We start from the raw sequence: 22,883 nt of genomic DNA, 5'->3' as shown, positions 1-22,883 counted from the left end.
GTGCAGACTGGAACCAGGTTGCGACCCCTGAGTGCGTCCGGCTGTGGTAGAGAGTACTGGCAGGGGAGTGCAGGAACGGAGTCTGATGGGAAGAGGCAGGCAGACTTACTAAAGGTGATCCGTGCGGGTTGGATGGATCATCGGGTGAAGTAAGCGTAGTCAGACAGGCCGGGTCGGTATCGTGCGGGCAGCGTGGTACAGGAGGAGCAAGCAGAGAATGGTCAGGGTCACAAGCCAGGTTCAGCAGGTAGCGGGCAGCGCGGTACTGAGGATCAGGCAGAAGGATGGTCAGGCAAGCCAGGGGTTCAGCAGGAGACGGTCAGCAGAGGTCAGGATCAAAGCAGGGTCAGCAACGAGGCAGGAACACAGGATACCAGGTACATGAGCTCATGGGAAACATACACCAAGGCCCTGATCACAGGCCTGGTCATTCCTTAAATACACTTCCTGCAATCAGCTTCAGGTGTTGGCTGACTGTGAGCTTCTGGCTGCTGAGAGCACCCGCTGGTCAGCCCTGGTACTGCAGCCCACACGGCAGGTGAGTCCCACCACCAGTGCTGAGTCCATTCCTGACACCCTCTTTTGGGGGGTGATGAGAAATGGCACTCCCCAAACAGGATATTACGGTAAACCTGTAGGTAAATAAGAGAACCAGAACCTTCACTAAGTGGAAGAGTGGGTTTGCTACTTATTTATACCTCAAGATGAGTGTTGCAACACAGTTTAGCTGCAGGGGCCCCTGAGGTTGATGCAGCATCTATCTTTATGTCAGAGACCCGAAGAGAAGATCGGTGGTGATGGGGAGATCCTCCAACTGTTGTCCAACCAGGCTGGAACAGAGCCTCTCATTGGCAGCAACTGTGCTGTAGCATTGAAATAGTGGCACTGGAACTCAGAGTCAGTCTATCATTTTTGGAGTTCCTCCTCAACAGTATTACAGTTAGAAAAACAAAACTCCAGTACATTTACTATGCCCAAACATTTACCTGATATCCTTGTCACTGTTGCCAAATGCAGGATCAATCAGCACCACTCCCAGAACTTCCTGGATCCTCAGCAGACACTGAGGGCAGTAGGCTTGCTGCTAGTGCAGGAGAGCAGAACAATCTTCTGTGAAAAACTAACAGCTAGTGAGAGATCAGCAGGATGCTGATGAGACTCTGCAGCTGTACAGAGTGCTACAAAGTGCTAATACACATGAATGTCATGTGAGCATGATTTTATTTATCAGCAAATAAAGTTTTATCTGTAACTGAATGAGATAGACATTTATAAGTTGTTATACTTTTGGTGGAGGAAGACTAAATGGTTGCAAATCTCTGAAATGAATATGAACAGATCATGGCCCTCTATAGTGTGTGCTTGTCTCAATCCAATGCACTGAGTGTGATTTCTGTCTCCTCTATCTTCCCTCTGCATTTCTGCCAGGTTACCCCAACATCACAGAATCTTAGAGATGGCCTTTGATTAACCACTTCCCTTCTGTCCATTGCCTATAAACCGTGGACAAGAAGCAGTGCCAATGTGGGCTAGCGTACCTGTACATCAGCTTGCATCAGTGGCTCACAGAGCGCTCACCCAGGAGTCTGGCAATCCGTGTGTTACCCAGACGTAGCGGATCACATTACCGCTGTGTTCAGGCGATCATATGGTGTTCTACCATGTGATTGCTGTTTCCAATCACAGAAATCGCATAATAAACAATGAAAAGTGAAAGTAAAGATTGGTTCTTTCTGCTCTTACTTTGAGAGCAGAGAGAACTGATGCAGCAACCTATGAGTGTACAGCAGCCTGTCAGGCTGTATGTACATTCACAGACTGCAGTGCCAGCCTGCCCCAGTGTCCCTAATCACTGCCCTAGTGAAATATAAATACAAAATGCAGCCAGCCCGTCACTTGTCCCAGTGCTCACAATAACACGGCCATACACCATGCCAACGTCCTGATCACCACCATACCAGTGTCCTGATCACAGATATACCCCATACTAGCACCACAATCACCGCCATATGCCATACCAGTGTCCTGATCACCGCCGTATGCCATACCACCATCCTGATCACTGCCATATATCATATCAGCACCCTTATCTCCGCCATACAGCATACCAGACCCCTGATCACTGCCATACTTTATACTAGTGTTTTGATCACACCATATGCCCTACCAGCTTTCTGATCACCGCCATACCCCATACTAGCATCCTGGTCGCTGCCATACCTCATACCAACCTCCTGATCAGTGCCATACCCCATACCAGCGTCCAGCATTTTAGGGTCTCCGCTGATCAATTTCCAGATATGCTGTATATCCCATAGTTTGTAGACTATAACTTTCACAGACTAAATAATATACACTGATTTGGGTTATTTTTATCCAAAAAAACGTAGCAGAATACATTTTGGCCTATATTTATGAAGAAAGATTATTTATTTGCAAAATTTTTAATTTTTGCCCACTAACAAAGAAATTATCAGTCTAAAAATTGAATGGTAGATGTATTGTAACACTGAGAGACAGAATAGCAACAAAAAATTCCAAAGAAATGCATGTCTAACAAATTATGCACTAATTTACATGTTCATAAGGGAAATAAGTATTTAATCCCCTTCACAAAAAATGACTTAGCACTTGGTGGCAAATACCTTGTTGGCAATCACAGAGATCAGACATTTCCTGTAGTTGGCCAGCAGGTTTGCACACATCTCAGGAGGGATTTTGGCCCACTCCTCTTGGCAGATCCTCTCCAAGTCATTAAAGTTTGGTGGCTGACATTTGGCAACTCGAACTTTCAGCTCCCTCCACAGATTTTAAATCGGATTTAAGGTCTGGAGACTGGCTAGGCCACTCCAGGACCTTAATGTGCTTCTTCTTGAGCCACTCCTTTGTTGCCTTGGCCATGTGTTTTTTGGTCATTGTCATGCTGGAACACCCATCCACAACCCATTTTCAATGCCCTGGTTGAGGGAACAAGGTTCTCACCCAAGATTTGACAGTACATTGCCCTGTCCATCGACCCTTTGATGCAGTGCAGTTGTCCTGTCCTCTTAGCAGAAAAACACCCCCAAAGCAGAATGCTACCACCATGTTCTTGGGGTCATAGGCAGCATTCCTCCTCCTCCTAACACGGCGGGTTGAGTTGATGCCACAGAGCTCGATTTTGGTCTCATCTGACCATAACTCTTTCAACCAGTCCTCCTCTGCATCATTCAGATGTTCACTGGCAAACTTCAGACGGGCCTGGACATGTGCTTTCTTGAACAGAGGGACCTTGCAGGCACTGCAGTATTTCAATCCTTGTTGGCGTAGTGTGTTACCAATTGTTTTCTTGGTGAATGTGGTCCCAGCTGCCTGGAGATCATTGACAAGATCCTCACGTTTAGTTCTTGGGATGATTCCTCACTGTTTTCATGATCATTGACACTCCACGAGGTGAGATCTTACATGGTGCACCAGACCTAGGGAGACTGACAGTTGTTTTGTGTTTCTTCCATATGCAAATGATTGCACCGACTATTGTCACCTTCTCACCAAGCTGCTTGGCGATAGTTTGGTAGCCCAGTCCAACCTCATGTAGGTCTACAATCTTGTCCCTGACATCCTTGGACAGCTCTTTGGTCTTTGCCATGGTAGAGAGTTTGAAATCTGATTGTTTGATTGCTCCTGTGGACAGGTGTTTTTTATACAGGTAACAAAATGAGATTACCAGCACTCCCTTTAAGAGACTGCTTCTAATCTCATCTTGTTACTTGTATGAAAGACACCTGGTAGCCAGAAATCCTGCTGAATGATAGGGGATCAAATACTTATTTTCCTCATGAACATGCAAATCAGTGCATAATTTGATAGACATGCAATTCTTTTGAATTTGTTGTTGCTATTCTGTCTCTCAGTGTTACAATACACCTACCATTCGATTTTTAGACTGATCATTTCTTTGTGAGTGGCCAAACATTCAAAATCAGCAGGGGATCAAATACTTATTTCCGTCCCTGTAGCATAAAATTAAAACCCAGTGGTGATCAAATATCACCAAAAGAAAGCTCTATCTGTCTCAAAACATTATAAAAAATTTCATATGGGTACAATATTGCATGACTGTGTAATTGTCACTCAAAGTGTGAGAGCGCTGAAAGTTGAAAATTGGCCTGGACTGGAAGGGGGTGAAAGTGTGCAGACTTGAAGTAATTAATAGTTTAATATGGCATGTTTCTCTATAAGAATGTGTAGAAAAGCTTTGTCCATACTTCTCTTATAGGCAAAGGAGAGAATGGTCAACCCCTGCAGTGGGATGACGGTTTACCTCCTCCCAATTAAGTTGACAAGTGGTGCACATTTTATTCTGCAAGTTCAGTAGAGCATGTGGTTCTAGATGTTAGCTTGCCTCACTGTGTGGTATGTGTCCAGCTTTAGTCTTACCTGTAGTGATAAAGCATAGTTTTTAAGTGGGTCATTCTGATATAGTGAATGTGATTTGAACGCCATTTTGCAATGTTAAATATTAATGAACACCATCTTTACAACATTTTTTCACTGCTGGGATGCAACATTTACCTTCTGGATTTTTCACTGGATTAAAATGATGGGGCTGTTTGATGGACATTTGTGATGTTTATAAAGGACTTTATGCAACTGGACTTTGTGTTTTTGGAAATATACACTCATTTTTATATTACCTGCATTTTTATTTTAATTCTATATTTAAAGTTTTGAGGAAAATACAAAATATAGTATAAGGATAGCAACAGAAACAAGTCAACATGACCTCGGGGAACCCACATTGCCAATACTACAAAAAGAAAAGCAAACACCAAGTCTACCCTGTAGCAAAGCTGTAGAGTTCAGGGAAATGTATCAGAGTGTATGAAACCATTGGCAGAGGGATCCCAATTGCCAAAATAACAGGGCCCCTTTTCCACTTACAGGGTTAGCCTTCCACTTATACAGTATGTAGAGCAATAATTCTGGGCCTCTGGTGTAGGGAGAGGAAGAAAACAAAAAAAGGGGAGAAAAGGAGGGAGGGGAAAACAAAGGGGTGGGAAAAGTGCAAGCAGGGGCCCGACCCTAACAGTCCCATACAACAGCCCTTGCAGGCAGAAATGGCTTCACAGTTCCATGTAGGCACCAAGAGCAGGGGCCATAAGCTGGCCAGGTTCAGGTGGTGATGTAGGCAATATAACTCGTGGAGAAGGTATAGTCAGTCCAGTAGAACCATGTTTTGCGAAACTTCTCCTCTCTGTGATTTGCAGAGGCAAGGAAATCTTCCATTCCATAAATTTCCTCAATTATATGTAACCAGATACTTAGCAGGGGAGCAAAGGGTTGCTTCCAGGAAAACAGGATGCTGGTCTTGGCAGCGTTAAATAACTGGTGGTGAAAAAATAAAAGTCAACAGCTACAAAAACTATAGCTGTTGACTTTTAAAAAACAGCCACTCACCTGTCCTAGGTGTCCTTACCGCAGCCGGGTTCACCAGCCATCCTGTGTCTCCGGCGCCATCATCTTAAGCGTGGGCACCCAGCTGTGACAGTTTGCAGCTTCACAGCCGAGTGCCCACTGTGCATGCACGAGTAGCGCCGCACATTGTAAATGGTCCGCAGTCCTCTGGGACCTGTCGTGTCCCAGAAGCAGAAGACTGTGGGTGGGGGGGGAACAACACCCCCCTGCTTCTCAGCTTCTCAAAGGTTCCAATCCCCGAGGAGCGGGGGACGAGGCCTCAAAGCAGAACTCCCCATTTTGGGTGGAGCTTCGCTTTAAGTGAAGTAGATAGGCTGCTGGATTGTCCCCCAATTGAACATCGGTGAGTTTGAATATGAGGTCACAAACTTTTTCCCAGAAGGGTTTAAGGACCGGCCAACTCCAGAACATACAGAGATATGTATCCTCATGCTGGGAGCAGTGCCAGCATATGGAGGGTGAGCTCGGAAACATTTTGTATAGAATCGAAGGCACCCTGTACCAGTGTGTTAAGATTTTGAAGCCTGGTTCTTGGATAGAGCTGCAAAGAGATGTGGTGTGAGCAGAAAGCAGCATGTGTGTTTTCTGTTTTTTTAGAAAAGCTGATGCCCAAGTCAGACTCCCATTTTGCATTGTCCGGTGGGCGAGAAAGTAGTTTATAGAATAAGGACAGGCCATATCGAATCAAAGAGGATGAGGTGCATTGCTTTTCAAACCTAGTTAAAGGAGGAAGTGAACGTGTTTGTGTTCCGCAGCTGTGCAAAAATGTCTTAGTTGGAACACTTTCCAAAATGGCAGAGGCGGTTCTGTCATTAGTTGGAGTCCCAACAAAGTTTTACAGCCCATAGATGTAAGGAATGCCGCAAGGCAAAACTTGATCTGCTGAAGCAGGGGTCAGAATTGGTACTATGTAATCCCTGGAAGGAATTGAATTGAGGGTGGCCTATGACCAGAGACATACACAACAGCAAATGTCCCAGGATGACATCTTCTCATTTGGCTACTAGGAGTCTGGCTGTATATGCGACTAAAGGGTGTGATTTAATGCAGGAGGGAATGTCTGCCTTGAGCCAATGGATTCCACTGAGCAGAATGTCTATGGACACCTGTTCCAATTGGATCCAGCTTTTGGCATCTTGGCTGGTACACCAGTCCAAAACACTTGCGATATGCCCTGCCCTGTGATGTTTTAGAGGGTCTGGGAAACCTAAGCCATTGCAGAGTTTAGGACAGGACAGTAACATGTGAGATAATCTATGAGATTTGTGGACCCATAGAAAAGTAGAGAAGACCTCTCTCGAACGCTTGAGGAACGAAGTAGGGATGCTGATTGGGAGGGTCTGCAATAGGTATAGCACCCTCAGGAGAATGTCCATCCTTAGGACACTGTTCCTCCTGAACCATGAAAAGCATTTGGTGGACCACTCTGAGGTCCCATCGTAACATAGTCAGAAGCAAAGTGGAAAGTTGGCAAGAAAGATCCCCAAACTTGAGGTAATTAGGTGGATCTCTAGATATTGGATATAATGCCAGACCCATTTAAATGTGAAATGAGGCATCAGGGCATCCATAGTTGCCTGTGGTACATTAATATTCAGGGCTTCTGATTTGCCAAAATGTATCTTGAAATTAGTGTGCTGTATCAGCAAAATTTTCCAAGAAGGTTAGGAAGAGAAGTGAGAGGTTGAGTGATGAAAAACAGCAGGTCATCTACGTATCCTGCAACTTTATGAGCTCCTCTAGGCGTGAGTAAGCCTGATATATTTGGGTTTGCTCTGACCTGACACAGAAAGGGTTCCAGGGTGAGAATAAAAAAAAGAGGGGAAAGAGGGCACCCTTACCTAGTTCCGTTGCCCAACAACAATTCATCGGAAAGGAGATAATTGATTTTGACTCTGCACATGTGGGTGCTACATCCCAGGTACTGAAATACCACTTTCAAAAAAGACCAGTCCACCCACTCAAATGCTTTTTCAGCATCTGTAGACAGTAAAAGCACAGGGGTGTTAGTTGCATGTACCAAATGAATGACATTTAAGCCTCTGGTGGTGTTGTCCTTTGCTTTCCTGTTTGACACAAAGCCCACCTGGTCTGGGTGATCTAATGCTGAATATAAGGTTGAAACCTACTGGCCAGAATCTTGGTGAACAGCTACAAGTCCACCCTGAGCACCTTGCCTGCCTTTTTTTGCACTTTTACACTGTGTAGTAGTATATTATTTAGGTTATTTATAGCGCAGTGCACTTTTACATATATTGTTCTTTCCATAGGAAACACATGGTGAAAAATCCTGTTCTACCCCCTCTTCCTTGTCCTTGAGTTCAGATGAAAGTAGACTACCTCCACCAGTACACCAATAGAAAAAGTAATACATAAATAAATACCAGGCTTAGTACCTAATAGAAATAGCGCTTACACCAAAGAAAAAAATATAAATATAAATGAAAAGTCCAATAACAGTATTTGTGTATAAAAGAAATAGTATAACATCTATTCTGTAACACCATGTGTTCCAATGGCAAAACAACTTGTGCTCCAACCCACCGTGTCCTCAGGCAACACTTCACACTCACCAGATAAAGTTGACTTCTTGTTCTCACAAGCAAGTCAAATAGCATTTAGGAGAATGTCATCGAAGTAAGGAATGAAGCAAGCTTCCTTGAAGATGCAACTGAAGATTCTCAAACCTGATGGGAAGCTAAATGGTACGGCCAGTTTAGGTCACTTAAAATGTTTCTCTTCATCTTTCTTAATAGGGAATCTCATTTTCCAGAATCTAATGTTTATGGGTTTTTTTCTTTCCATTTTTTCAGAATAAAGTTTTTGAGAGATTGATAAAATAGAAGGACTTTACCCTGCTGTTGTATACCTCTGTACATTCTATCTTGTATGGAAAGTACTGGAAGGGGTCTGGAATTTGTTCCATTGCAAAAATGGCTTATACAAATCTTCAATCTCATTTTATGTAACCAAGTATCTAGAGGATCGATTTTCTTCCCCGGTCTCATTACTAGGATCTAAAGCTTTCCTTTCTTCGACAGAATAGTCTGAAGAGGATTTTGTATTTGCTTCTTTGCTACTTGGGTGAGGAGGTGACATCGGGACTAAAGGGCCTTTCTTAGAAGTTGAAGGTAAATTTTCTGTAAGCACTGCTCTATAAGACCGAAAAGTAAATGCCATTTTCATTCCTATAGCATGTACAAATTATTTATTTAATGTGGAAAGTTACACCTATTCCTCTTCCTGTAGAAAAAATCTCTTGTTGCTGTAATGGAAAATAATTGCAGAAATTATAGTTTTATTCTTGGGTTTAACATGTAAGTCGGTTTGTTTCTCATCTAAGGAAACTGGAAAACTTGAATCCTCTGAGGGGGGGATTATTCTTGCTATCGGAGTCTTGGGTCTGATTGTAGCCTCCCTTCCTCCTTTGAGGCAATCCCATTTGCCCAGTTTTGCTTCATAGCTCTACAATACAACATTCTGTCATTGTGGAACAAGTCAATCAAGTCCCTGAACAGACTGTTTTTTCCTTTGGCTCCGAGGACCAGGCTGTCCCTGACCTGGCGGTAGAGGCGGCTCTCTAATTAGGCAAATTGGGAAGTCGCCTAACACCTTGCACTCACAGAGGTTCTAGTGGCCGCTTAATTTGCCTTACGCAGCCGTTGGAAAGTGGAAGTGATGTGGCAGCTCCAAAGCTGCCAATCACTTTCACGTAGTCTGTAGCGTGGTGCCTCCCCCCTTCCATACGGCAGCTCCTCTTCTCTTGTGGTTCCCGGAATCTCCGCTCTTACTTACTGAACACTACCACCAGCTGGGGGGCAGAGCAATGTGAGACCGAGGCAAATCCATGACTCAATCTGACATGCAAAGAGTGAAACCGGAAGTGATGTTACTTTTGGTTTCAGATGGATGCACCCTTTCCTGGCCTGTACAGCCAGGGGACACATCTAACCAAGCCGATCTGTGCTTTATTAGATGGTGTGAAGTACAGGGGATACATTGGGGTCTAGTAAGGTCCCTAATGTCTCCATAAAGAGTACCTGTCACCTGCTGCTATCACAGAGGGGCTTATTAACCCCTTGTGATAGCAATCAAGTAAAAATAAAAAAGCAAGTAAAAAGTTTTAAAAATTAAAATGATAATAAAACATTGAAATAAAAATTTTAAAATTGCTGTAACCCCCGTTGCCCCGCACACCTGCGCAAATGGAAGCCCAGGGTGTGTGTAAACCGCTGACGCACCACATGTGTGACATACTGCTGCAAACGTCAGAGTGAGAACAATAATTCTATAATGTTTGGTATCTATTTACTCAATGCAACCTCATCTTTTATATTGTAACCAAAAATGGGTACTATATTGTGTGTTTTTGCATTAAAATTCATTTTATTATATTTTTTCCTGAAAATTTGTATTTAATAAACAGTTATTGAAATATCATGTGACATAACAATGTGAACATATCAGCTTTTTATTCTACAGGGCCTCTGCTTTCAGAAAATATATAATGTTCTGGGGGTTTAAGTAATTTTATTGCCACAAATTGAGATTTATACATGTATGTGAAAAATTAAGAAAACAAATGCTCTGGAGCCAAACTGGTTAATGCTGCTGTGCTAAGGCAGTGTTAAGAGCCCTGTCTCATTTAAGTGTGCCTCACAGTGGCCGAACAGCTGATTTGCAGCATGACTTTATTTTGGAGGTGACAGGCCGCCATGAACCTCTTGCGTAACCTAAGACTTCTGGTGCTTCGTCCGCCAGCCAGTGAGGAGTGATGTTGCATCTGTGTATGTCACCCATCCCATCTATCGCATGAGGATCTCAATCTGGGAAGTCCTGCTGCGTAGCTGACAGACGGATGGGCATGAGTGGGGCCTCATGTCTAAGTTTTGCCTAAGGCCTCACAAAGCCTAAGAGCCGCTTCTGCCTGGCGGCTCAGGAATACGGCTCTGGAATTGAGGAAGTCTTTCCTTCCCACCTTCTGTGAGATCTTACTAATGGATGCCATCCTGTCAGCCTGTCAGGCTGGGTAGAAATCCTCGGCATCCTATCGGTACAGGGGACTTGATATTTGGAGAAGTCTTGTTTTCTGTCCTGGGCAGAACTTCACAGTCCTGCTTTGTCGGCTTTGTACATTCTACGCATAACCCATTGGAAGGCAGAATTCCTCAGCTGACACTGTGTGGACCCAGGGGACTGGTTCCAACACCTAGAGGTGGTCCAGGACCTCTGTGTCAGGTGGAGGTGGGGAATGCTAGATGTGGACCTCCTAAATTCCAGGGTCAACAACAAACTGGACAAGATTGTCTCTAGTTATAGGGATCCTTTAGCAGAAGCAGTAGATGCTCTAGTGGTTCCATTACTTCAATACACCTTAATCTATACAATTGCTCCCTTGAAACTTCCTATTCATCTGCTTCAAAGGATCGAGATGAGGGGAATTCAAACAATTCTGATTGCTCCAGACTGGCACAGACGGATGTTGTACACCAACCTGGTAAGGCTCCTAAAGAAAGCTCCATGAACTATTTCAGATTGTCAGGATCTTTTGACTTTTAAAACACAGGATTTGAGAGAAAAGATCATCTCTGAATCTGTGATATGATGCTGAAATCTAGGAAAGCTTCATGTAAGGTCCAACATCAGACATGGAAAGCATACTTCACTTGGTGTGCGTCTTGTGGTTTTCATACTATGAGTTACTCTGTGGGACCTATCCTCTCCTTTCTACAGCTGGGTTTGGACCAGCATTTGTTTTTTAGCACTAACAAGGGCCAGATCTCTGCCCTTTTTTTAGAGACTGGTGACTTCTCACTCCTTGACTAAGACTTTTGTACAGGGACATTCATCTCTCTCTACTGTCACCTACAAGGTGGTATTCCTTGTAGCTATCACCTCTATGAGGTGAGAGATTGAACTGGCAGACTTATTCTCCAAAGAACCCATTCTGGTTTTGCAACGGGACAAGGTGGTGTTGAGGCCCAGGACCTTCTTCTTGCCTAAGATAGCTTCTGTTTTTCACCTCAAGCAGCACATAGTTCACCAAATAGAAATTAATCTTTATTGTATGGTTGTGTTTCAGGGTGTTAAGAGTCTATCTCTATGCCACTGCTTTCTTTTTTGAAGACTGATTCCTCTTTGTAACCCCAAATGGACCTTGCAAGGCTTCTTATTACACCACATCTAGGTAGCTCAGGCAACAGTATTACTTTTTCTTATCAAGGCACATTCTGTTAGAACAGTGGATGCTTCTTGGCTTTTTAGGCATCAAGCAACTTTTCTTTAGAGATTTGTAAGGCTATCGCCTGGTCTTCTGTTCTCTAAGGTATACCGGTTGGAAATTGTGGCTTCATCTGACATCAGCTTTGGAATGAGGTCCTCCAGCCAGCTGTTTGAGCTTAAGGCATTCCGCAGTACTTTGTTGTTTTTTTCTTGGGTTTGTTAGTGTGTGTTTGCTGCATTGCCCCCCCCCCCCCCCCCCCCTCGTTTTGACTGCTTTTGGACGTCCTGAATGGCAAAGACTTCCTGCATCCTTAAATAGGTGAGAAAGAAAATAGGATTTTTGTACTCACCATAAAATCTTGGAATGTATTAAAGTGGACCTTCACCATCAGGAGAGACTTCCCTCCTCTTCACCTCTTATCCCCTCTGCTGTCAAATTAGGGCTATCTTTTTGTAAAAAAAAAAGTACATTCCAAGGCATAGTGCTTCATTCAGAAAGGAGGAATGGGACACGCTTAGTGCGGCATCATCAGGAGGCATGCTGGCTGAACCAGGAAGAGGTAGAAGAATACAGGAGGATCTCAGTAGGACAATGCTGGATCCACTGGGTGGGTGAGAATCAGAAATGTGCCACCCGGACCTTCCGGTAAGCAGGGGAGGAAAAAAAAAGGGGGGTGATCCACTTTAAGGTTTACAAGTCCCACCACTCTTTTGTTTATTTTCATGCTCTCGGTACTGCTTTTCTACAAACGTTATGACATTGGTAGGAGGTGTTATCCTGGGCTGGCCTACAGTTTTTTATTTGCCAGTGTCTAAACCACCTGTAGGCAGCAATGTATCCTGAAGGTGAAAGATCTGTTTCCCTGAATTAACTCCATGAAAAGGATTTTACAGCAAGTACAAAAACCCTATTATTTTTCACATTAGGAAAGCATTAGAAGAGAAAAAAGGTGAACACTACTCCAACATTTACCTGGGAGAGATCACAAATATAGATGTTTCCTGTAGTTGCAACCACAGGCAAAATCTGACATTGTAGCTCAAGCATGAAATGCAGTGATATTCTATTAAAACAAAACTGTGTTTTCTTAGTTTCACAATTCAAGACACGGGGTCTTTCATCATTATGAAGTTGATCTATAGATTGACTTGTGTACAATCAGGTAGGGTTGCCACCTCATCCCTTTAAAACCAAACATATATTAATTACACAGTTTCTGAGGATAATTTATTGCAGACAAGGTACTAATTGAGTTTAATTACCATCTTAATTAGCCACAGAACCGGTGTAATTAATATGTGTTGTGTTTTAAAGGGTTGAGGTGGCAACCCTGCAACCAGGGTGCCCATACATGGATCAAAATCTGGCAGGTCTGAAATTCGATCCATGTACAGCCAACTTAAGTGTTCTTAGGTGATGGATCTCTTTTGTCTACCAAGGGAAGCTTACCTTCTCACCAAGGATTTTTTCTTTATCTCTCTCTGAATGATCATATTCCGCCAAACTGATTGAAGCTTATCAAATTCAGAATATGCATTGTTCTTTACATGGATCACATAGACAACTGATATATGTAAAAAATATATTTTGTTTAAATAATATATTCCCCTAAAGGAATTAATAATCCCCATTGTGCAGTGATCTGCTAAACTGGCTGCCTGGACAGACCACAATTTCAGTCCTGTTCCAGAGCGCTGATTAGCAGCACATTTTATGGTCTTCATGCACATTATGCCTGTCCTGGCTTCCGCTCCTGGAATAGTTAAATCCAAGCATTCTCATCAGTCTGAAGACGGCAATAACATGTGACAGACTTATGAGCAGTTTATTGCCCCAGTTTAGCTGGACAGAAAGCAGCATAGAAAACATCATTTATTTTCTTGGAGTGGAGCAGGTGTCATTGTTGTACTGGGAGCTATGTTCAGCGATTAGGAACAGATTTCATTTACAACTTCTTCTTAAGAGATTCTGCAGCACAGTAAAATATTAAGTTCCTATTGGTGCTCAAGACCACCTCAGGACTTTTCTCAGTAACATAAAAATTACTAATAACATATATGTTTCAGTTCTCCCATCTGACTGCTGTGCTGTTAGCATCATTCCAACATGGGCTTAAAGTAGAGCTAAATTTTAACTGGATAACACTTTGGGGCTTATTTATAAATGCTTTCACACAAGAGTCACGCAACTATTACCCAAGAAGTTTTTCCAGTTGAATCCAATTCAATGGGAATCCTGGGTGAAAGTTTGAATAGTCTGTGCAACAGTACAGTTGCTTGAACTCTTCACTAAGCGGGCATGTGACAGAGTGACAATGCAGAGGCACATTTAGAGGAAGGTTGTCACAATATACCAGGAAGTTATCTGAGCGGGAACCTTCATGGCAGGATCACCAGGTTTTCTTTTAGAGCCTATTCACATGTTTTTTATCCTGCAGTAAAACACGTGGGTGGTTTAAATCTATCTGTTTTTAAAGGGAAACTACATGGGCCCATGTACACGTACATATGTGCATTACCATTCAAAGACATGCTGCTATGTGTATGTATGAATGTGAGTTAGGGACCTTAGGTTGTAAGTTCCTTGAGGGTTAGGGACTGATGTGAATGTACAATATATACACTCACTGGCCATTTTATTAGGTACACCTGTTCAATTGCTTGGTAACACAAATTGCTAATCAGGTAATCACATGGCAGCAACTCAATGCATTTAGGCATCTAGACTTAGTGAAGACGACTTGCTGAAGTTGAAAACTGAGCATCAGAATGGGGAAGAAAGGGAATTTAAGTGACTTTGAATATGGCATGGTTGTTGGTGCCAGATGGCTGCTTTGAGCACAGTATTTAAAAAACTGCTGATCCACTAGGATTTTCATGCACAACCATGTCTGGGGTTTACAGAGAATGGTCCGAAAAAAAGAGAAAATATCCAGGGACTGGCAGTTGAGTGGACAAAAATGCCTTGGTGATTTCAGAGGAGAATGGGCTTTCGATTTCAGCTGCAACATTCAGATGGTAGGGTCAGAATTTGGCTTAAACAACATGAAAGCATGGATCCATCCTGCCTTGTATCAACGGTTCAGGCTGATGGTGTAATGGTGTGGGGGATATTTTCTTGGCACCTGCAAGGTGCAACTAATAAAATGGCTGGTGAGTGTATATGTAAAGCACTGCGTAAACTCTTAGATTGTAAGCTCCAAGGAGCAGGGCCCTCCTAACCCTCTTGTATTGAACTGTATTGTTGCTGTATTGTCTCCCATTATATTGTAAAGCGCTGAGCAAACTGTTGGCGCTATATAAATCCTGTATAATAATAATAATAATAATTTGATGGCGCTATAGAAATACCTGTAATAAATCAAATAAATAAATAAATAATGCATGCATAACTGTGATTAGACCCTTAATTAAAGGGTTTCTAAAGGCAATTTGTTTGTATTAAAATAGTAAGCATGTCACATAACCATATGGATAAATTCCTCCTGCGCTCAACAAATATATGAAGATACACAAGCAGCTATCACCTTTACCTATACCAAAGGTGCAATGTATTAATAAATAATGATGGTGAAGCGCTATAAATAAATAACAATAAATAAATGATCAATAAATACTTCAAGGTGCTAAATACGTGACACTTCAAGTGATAATGTGCAAAAACTGGTCCCAAATGAGGACCTACATACAGTGCAAATGAACACACACACAATCCCAAAATGGGATAAAAGGAGTGATACAAAAAAAATCACTGAAAGTGACTAGTGCTGTAACTCCCAACAAAGGCTAATAAATACATAAAAAATAATATAATGAATACATCCAGTGATAATGTGCAAAAAAATGGTCACAAAGTTAGGACCTATATAAAGTGCCAAAAATCCCCCACAATCCCAAATGGGGACAAATACAGTGATAGAATGAATACCAATCAACTAAATTGGTTTAAAGTGACTGGTGCTGATAATATCAACCAATATATAACACAGAATCAATGACTAACAATAATAAAGTCCAAAATGTGCAAAATTAATATGTGCAAAAATTTTGTGCAAAATTGCAGGTTTTGTGCTTCAATTTTCACTCCAAAAACTATCCGTGCTTGTGTGACACTCAGGTGGATCAATATCCATAAATGGCCAGATTGCCTCCTTCCCGCGACCCCTAAGGGCCTCAATGCTTTATGCAATACACCCATAGCATGTGGGAAAACTGCTGATGTGAATCTACAATACTGTGAGCGTCCATTTGGCGATTTTATTTGGCATTTATCTATTAAATAGAGTTACACTATGGAGGTCTCTTCTGCTTACTTTTCTATGGCCCTGGTACAATGGTATGTACCTATAAGTTACATTGCGGTGACCACCATTTGAAAACAGAGCCAGAGCTGAGGTTAAGTGGAGCCACTGGAGCCAGGTTCATGTGATGCCGCATGGTGTGGAGCTGTTTACTGCATAAAGCATTGAGGTCCTTAGGGGCGCGGTAAGGAGGCAATCTGGCCATTTATGGATATTGATGCACCTGAGTGTCACACAAGCACGGATAGTTTTTGGAATGCAAATTGAAGCACAAAACCTGCAATTTTGCACAGAATCTTTGCACATATTCATTTTACACATTTTGGACTTTATTATTGTTAGTCATTGATTCTGTGTTATATATTGGTTGATATTATCAGTACCAGTCACTTTAAACCAATTTAGTTGATTGGTATTCATTCTATCACTGTATTTGTCCCCATTTGGGATTGTGGGGGATTTTTGCACTTTATATAGGTCCTAACTTTGTGACCAGTTTTTTGCACATTATCACTGGATGTATTAATTATATTATTTTTTATGTATTTATTAGCCTTTGTTGGGAGTTACAGCACTAGTCACTTTCAGTGATTTTATTTGTATCACTCGTTTTATCCCATTTTGGGATTGTGTGTGTGTTCATTTGCACTGTATGTAGGTCCTCATTTGGGACCAGTTTTTGCACATTATCACTTGATGTGTCACGTATTTAGCACCTTGAAGTATTTATTTATTGATCATTTATTTATTGTTATTTATTTATAGCGCTTCACCATCATTACTTATTATGTCACATAACCAGTCACAGAAGTTTTTTTTAACCTTAATGCACAATAAGATGTATGGGATCCATGTGTGGTGCTTCAGTATGAGTTCCCTGCTACTGTAGTTGTGCTTAATGTGTCATTTTAAATTAATGCCAATACACTGCAGATCCTGCATTACCATGCATTGCAGTAAGGTGTGTTTTAAATTGCAGCTCTGAATGGGCCCTAAAGAATCTGAAAATGTCTCCCTGGCAGATGGGTTGCCATTCAGGTCAATGTAGAGCAGAAGCACAACACATCTCCAGTCTCCAAATAGAGCCCTCTAGTGGTGGCCGGTAAAACGACATTGTAGCTAATACTGTATGCAGTACTTGCATTCTAAATGATCAACAAACATTGTAATGTACAGTTTTCAATTAAGGACCATGTTTTTCATAAAGTAAACTAAATCTGCATCCAGGTCCTCAGCATCTCAGTGGTTTCCACGCAGAGTGCATATTATGTGTATATTTGTGTAGTCACCAAATCAGGTTGTGCCGCAGAGGCAAATGGGTTTATTTTCAATGCAGTTTGCACTCCTGACATTATTAAAGTGGTATTAAACTTAGTATCAAAAAATGTCATTAATTGCAGCCTACCAGTTCTTAAATGTGTGGGCTGCAGTACATTTCTTTTTTATGCCCGAATCACAAATGTGGTGATTTTATTTGGGAGACCCAGCAGAGGTTCCTGGCAATTAGCTACGGGAGGCAGTCCCTTTGAAAGCAATGGGAGGCTGACAGTTCCTTCAGCTAATCACAGTTGCTCGCATGTAATCACTCATGGAGTGATTACCTACAAATGATTGGCCGTGGCTGTAACCTGTCTGTTGATTATTTGCAGGTATTCATTCCATGAGCAAGTACATGCGAGCAGCCATGATTAACTGTCTCCCCTCTGGATGGAGGAGCAATGGAGACACCTTTGGACAGCAGCATTATCAATCTGTGGGGACAGACTTATCCAGCAAATTAAAGCTGAACTCCAGCTAACAGTTTTCAAGGAAGTACAGTAGCAGTTTTTCCTTTATTATCCTTTTGGGATAAAGAATTTTACAGCTGACCATTGTAAGCACCCATATCAGTGTTAAATGGTTTTCCTCAACCTATTAACTGACACTTTTGCTGGACAGTTTGGTCTGTTAAAAGAAAATGAAAAATAGTAAACTTACCAGCAGGATCACCATTTAAATGTACTAAAGTGTGTTGACCGTGTGCTTGAGACACAAAATTTGCACTGCATAGTGACTATATGGCCCTTAACAAACATACAGTCAGTGCTTTTTTCTAATAGGGCCAATTGGTAATGAGCTGCATTTTGAGCACACAATGCAAACAATTCACTTAGTGAGGCAAAAGAGTTTCAATAATGGTCTCAATACTGACATGTTTCTGTCAGCTGAATGCACCTGTTGGAAATGCAACATCCAAGGTGCATACTTCTACCTGTCTCCAGGGCCATTTTTAATAAAGTGAAAAAGCAATTTTACCAACAGTCCCGGATTTGACAGGACAATCCTGCTTTATAGATAGGAGTCTCACAACATTTGTGTTCCGTGGTTTGTCCAGGGACTTGGACCCTCTCTGTATTGGGTCCACACTGTTCCTCTCTCCCTTTTTACAATAAGGCTCCCCCATCTTTTCACTCTACATATAGTCTCTACAAGCTGCTGAGTCCAAACACTCTTGTCCACCTCATTCTCTCACTCACACCAATTTATCAACCAGCACAGAGCCTGCCCCTGTTCCCACTCCACTCACACTGTCTGTGCAGCTAAGCATACACCGTGTCCTAGCTGTGGGCGCTAGGTTTCGGATTCCATCAGATAAAAGTCAAGGGGAGTGCTGATCCTGCTGGAAAGTCTGTTATCCCCCACTTCTGCTTCCTTTTGCCTGCTATAATGTGAGTCAAAGTAACAGCTCTCATCACAGTGCTGGAGGTGGGCACATAGTCAAAAACTCATTTGCACTGTTTCTGTACCGGGCATAGAAGTAAGAGAGGGCATTGGAAAAATGGGTTTTGTATGGATGAGGTAACAGTGTTCGGGGGTACCTAGGGTGTACTAGGGAAACAGTGCTGAAGGGGGATCTGGGGTGCATAGGGAGTAGAAAATGCAGGGGTATAGGGGGTTACAGTGCTGGGGGTATATAGGGTGGTGGTCACAGTGCTTGGTGTATCTGAGGTGTATGGGGGGGGGTGTCACAGCACAGGGAGTATAGAGATGTAGAGGGGTTACAGTGCTGGGGGTAAGTGGCGGGGATCCCAGTGTATGGAATATGTACAGATAGAGGGTCACAGTGCTGGGGGTATGTGTTCTGTGGGGGGGGGGGACATGGTGCAAGGGATATGGAAAGGTAGAGGGGTCACAGTGCAGAGGAATCTGGGATGCAGAGGGGTCACGGTGCTTGAAGGGGGGGGGGGTATCTGGGGTGTAGAAGGTTCACATTGCTGGGTGTTGGGGGTACGGGGGGTAGAGGGGTCAGAGTGCTGGGATTAACTGTAGAAGGGTCACAGTGCTGTGGGTATCTGGGGTGTCGAGTGAGGACAATGCTGGGGGGGTATCTGGGGTGTAGAGAGGTCATGGTGCTGGGGGTATCTGAGATGTAGGTGCAAAGAGTATGTGGGGAAGAGGGGTCACAGTACAGATGGTTTGGGGGTAGAGGGGTCACAGTGCAGATGGTTTGGGGGTAGAGGGGTCACAGTGCAGGGGGTATCTGAGATGCTTGTTTTTTCATCCCACTGACACCCATGCAGTAGCATTTTTCCCTTCCTGTGACACCACCAACACAGAGACGTTTTCCTCACACTGATGCTGGGGCATTTATTTCTTTACCGATATTAACCTCATATTGTTCACTAACTATTAAACGCACTGCTGTGATGTTCCACAACCACTAAATATGTTGGGACAGTGTACTATGCATGCCGGGTGGGTGTTAACCACTGGATTAGGACTTCAAACAGATGTAAATATCACCTGCAAAAAAGTCTCTCTTACATTATGAGAAATCCAATATTTCCTTTTGTAAATGTACATGAAACTTAAATATAGGTTTACTGTATATATGTAACCTTTTTTATTCAACAATCTTAAGGTATTAGTACAAATAACGTATTAGCATGGATTATACATATAGTAACCTTGAATTGTCACGTATGAACTGTGTATATATAATACAACAGTCAGCTTACTGTGTTAAAGCAAACATTTTAAATCCAAATGAAATGTGAAAAGATAACAATATGTTTCTGGTTGACTATTTGGGCTTCTTTGTGAATTTCCAGACATTTCACCTACTTCTAATATGAAAAACAGAGTTCACATACTTCAGATTAAGTGGCAGTAACAGTATGGCAGTCATAAATTAAACCGGTAAAATATAATGTGTGGGTTATGACACCTGATCAAATGAGCCATGAATGGGTCTCTTTACTCCATTGGCTGAAATTGCTAGCAAAAAGTCTTATCCATACTGAATCATCATTCATTTCCTAAAACCAAATGTACAGTGGTTTACATAAATAGGCTGAAAAAAATAAATTGTGCAATTGAATAATGTAATACATTAAAATTATAGTTAAGAGATACATTTAATCTGTATTATGCAATACAATATTTTGAGGACCACATTTAGATATCATGCTCCCCTAGGCATCCCTACACCTTAATACCCATTTGTAAAGCACCATTCCAGGGTCACGTTTATTTTTGCAAGAACTATGCTAGAATGTAAGGCAGCGAGAAAGTTTCCTGAACTATGCAGAGCTTCTTAGGACTCAAATATGCAACTATTACGGTCCATCCTCCGTAATGCGGTCTGCGCTGGGTCACTTTTCAGAGGGCATTTGGCAGGCAGTGAGGAGGTGATTTTTGCCTGTTTTAACCCTTAAAATACCAACCCACCACACTGACAACAGCATTCACTTGAATGGGTTGCATTCAGTGGCAGTGCTGCCTGCTGAACATGACATGCCATTTAATTTTTGCTGCAGCATATGTACAACCCTGAGCAGCCCTATGCCCTAGTTTAGGTGGGCGGTTGGTAAAACTGCCTGCTTTTACCGTCCCCCAGTGTGAACGAGCCCAACTTGTTTACATCTCATTTTCTGCATGTTAGGAATATGTAATACTCAAATGTTCTGCCCACAAGTTTAACTTAATTATAAATTGTAGGGTGAATCTATGAAAATTTGCTTTTGCAAGATTTACCCCAATCCACAAAATTTGCTGAACAACATGTTCTGTACTTAGAAACCAGAGAAGGCTTTGCCCACGTTTAAGTAAGGCCCCTTTCACAGTGGGCGGACCCGTCAGCGGATCCCGTCTGAGCAAGCGGATGACAGGTCTGTGTCCATTGTGCATCAGCGTCCCACTGTCTGCTCTGCATAATCGGTCGGATGGAAACAGACCACCTGTCCATTTCCATCTGACTGCCATCTGATCCAATGGATGGAAGGGGAACGGATCCCCATCCGTCTCTTTTTGGCAGATCAGATTGGATGTTGGTGGGTGTAAGCAGACACATGTGCATTTACACCCACCGCTCCATAGGAGGAGAATAGAGCTTCCGATTGGGTCCACCTGAAAAACAGGTAGGTGGATCCAATCGGAACGTCCGCATGAAAGGGGCCTAGGTGAATGTTGCTGCCAGAATCAGTGACAAGTGAATGGCGAACGTAAGGCAAATGTCCTTTGAATCCCGTGATGTGTTGAATCCCCATTATTTCTAATGGACGTAATTTCAATTATTTTTTTCTTATCTCAAAGAAAAAGAAACAAACAAACAAAATTAAAGGACCAGTCACCCCAAAATTCATATTTTCAGTATTTGTAGAAAAGTTAAAGTGATATTAAAACCAAAAATGTAATATATTTTTGGTTTTCTTTTTTTTAGGGTTTTTTTCCTTCTGTTTTTACCTTGTGATCTGGCCACTAACATACCTCCTGTATTAGAGTGTCCTCACTCTGGATGAAGGAGCACAGGAGGCACCTTTGGACAGCAGCATTGTCAGTCTGAGGGGAAGGTTTCAGATTTGCATACACTAACAAACTGAAGCCTATCACCAGCTAATAATTTATAATCAGTTACAGCAAAAAGTTTTTTTCCCTTTTGTGATAAAAGTTCTATATAAATAAATAAAAGCTGATTATTGTAAGCCCCCCTGTCAGTGGCAAATGGTTTGTCTCAATGCTCACACTGAGAGTTTGTTTTGTTGAAAAACAGAAATCTTACTGGCAGGATCAAAATAAAAAAAAAGCCTAAAATAGAATACTAAGACAGCCATCACATCTAAGAATTGGTAAGCTTCAATATAATAAATGTTCGCTCTTGGGGTTAATACCACTTTAACCTGATATTTTAAATCTCTCTGGGAATATTTTGTTAAGACATCTGTGTTTGAGCTCCTGAATCTTCACACTGGCTGTAGCAGCAGGGTCCCACACTTCTTTTTCTATTTTTTGTTTATTTTATATTTATAGAGAATACAGATGGAGGTGCTGGAATATGCGAAGGATGGTACAATACCTAAAACTCCCAGGTGAAATGAGTCAGAAGTTATAGAAGGAGATCTTACTGAAGAGACATCCAATATAATTCCATGGCCTGCCCCAGCCCACCAGGCTTTATCTATAAAATATCACCTTTGGTGGACTGAACTTAAAAAAAGTGAAGATCAAAACACTTAGCACAGGCTTAAAATATTCTGCAGTTTATACGAGTTGTGCCTTGTAAATTACAGCATTGGATTTATGTGCCCTGCACTATGTCAGCTTGCCATTATTACTATTGTGCTTTCTGGTCTTTGCCACTTTCTAGTAAACTGTATTAAACTACAGTCTCAAAATGTTGACATTGGCTCTACAGACCTTTTCAGCTGGGAGAATCGCTTCCCAGAATAACCGCAGTGGAATATAGCTGGTAATGACCTACAGATTCCTATCATCACTGAGATAGTTTTGGTTTTAGTCTATGACTAATGCTGGTTACACAACTGTAAAACTGCTGTCAGTGTATACTTGCTACTATTAATGCATGGTCTCTGTAATTTCCATTTTATGATCACTTTAATATGTCAGTTGTTCCAATATAGTAAA

The 22,883-nt window shown here is 42.1% G+C and overlaps 1 long non-coding RNA gene across 1 annotated transcript in view; it reads left to right on the top strand.

The window, feature by feature from the left end:
• Positions 1 to 21,943, top strand: part of LOC149468601 (uncharacterized) — a 28,117-nt gene extending 6,174 nt beyond the window's left edge. The window contains exons 2-3 of the long non-coding RNA XR_016311671.1: positions 8,499 to 8,588; positions 21,682 to 21,943. This is a non-coding gene — a long non-coding RNA (uncharacterized LOC149468601). The remainder of the gene's footprint in view (positions 1 to 8,498; positions 8,589 to 21,681) is intronic.
• Positions 21,944 to 22,883: the final 940 nt, after the last annotated feature.

Source organism: Staurois parvus, unplaced genomic scaffold (assembly GCF_062004578.1).
Source record: "Staurois parvus isolate SC_StPar_1 unplaced genomic scaffold, SC_StPar_1.0 ptg000082l, whole genome shotgun sequence".
NCBI classification, from domain to species: domain Eukaryota; kingdom Metazoa; phylum Chordata; class Amphibia; order Anura; family Ranidae; genus Staurois; species Staurois parvus.
The sequence above is the reverse complement of the archived record's forward strand: the minus strand, read 5'-3'. Positions and strand labels throughout refer to the sequence as shown.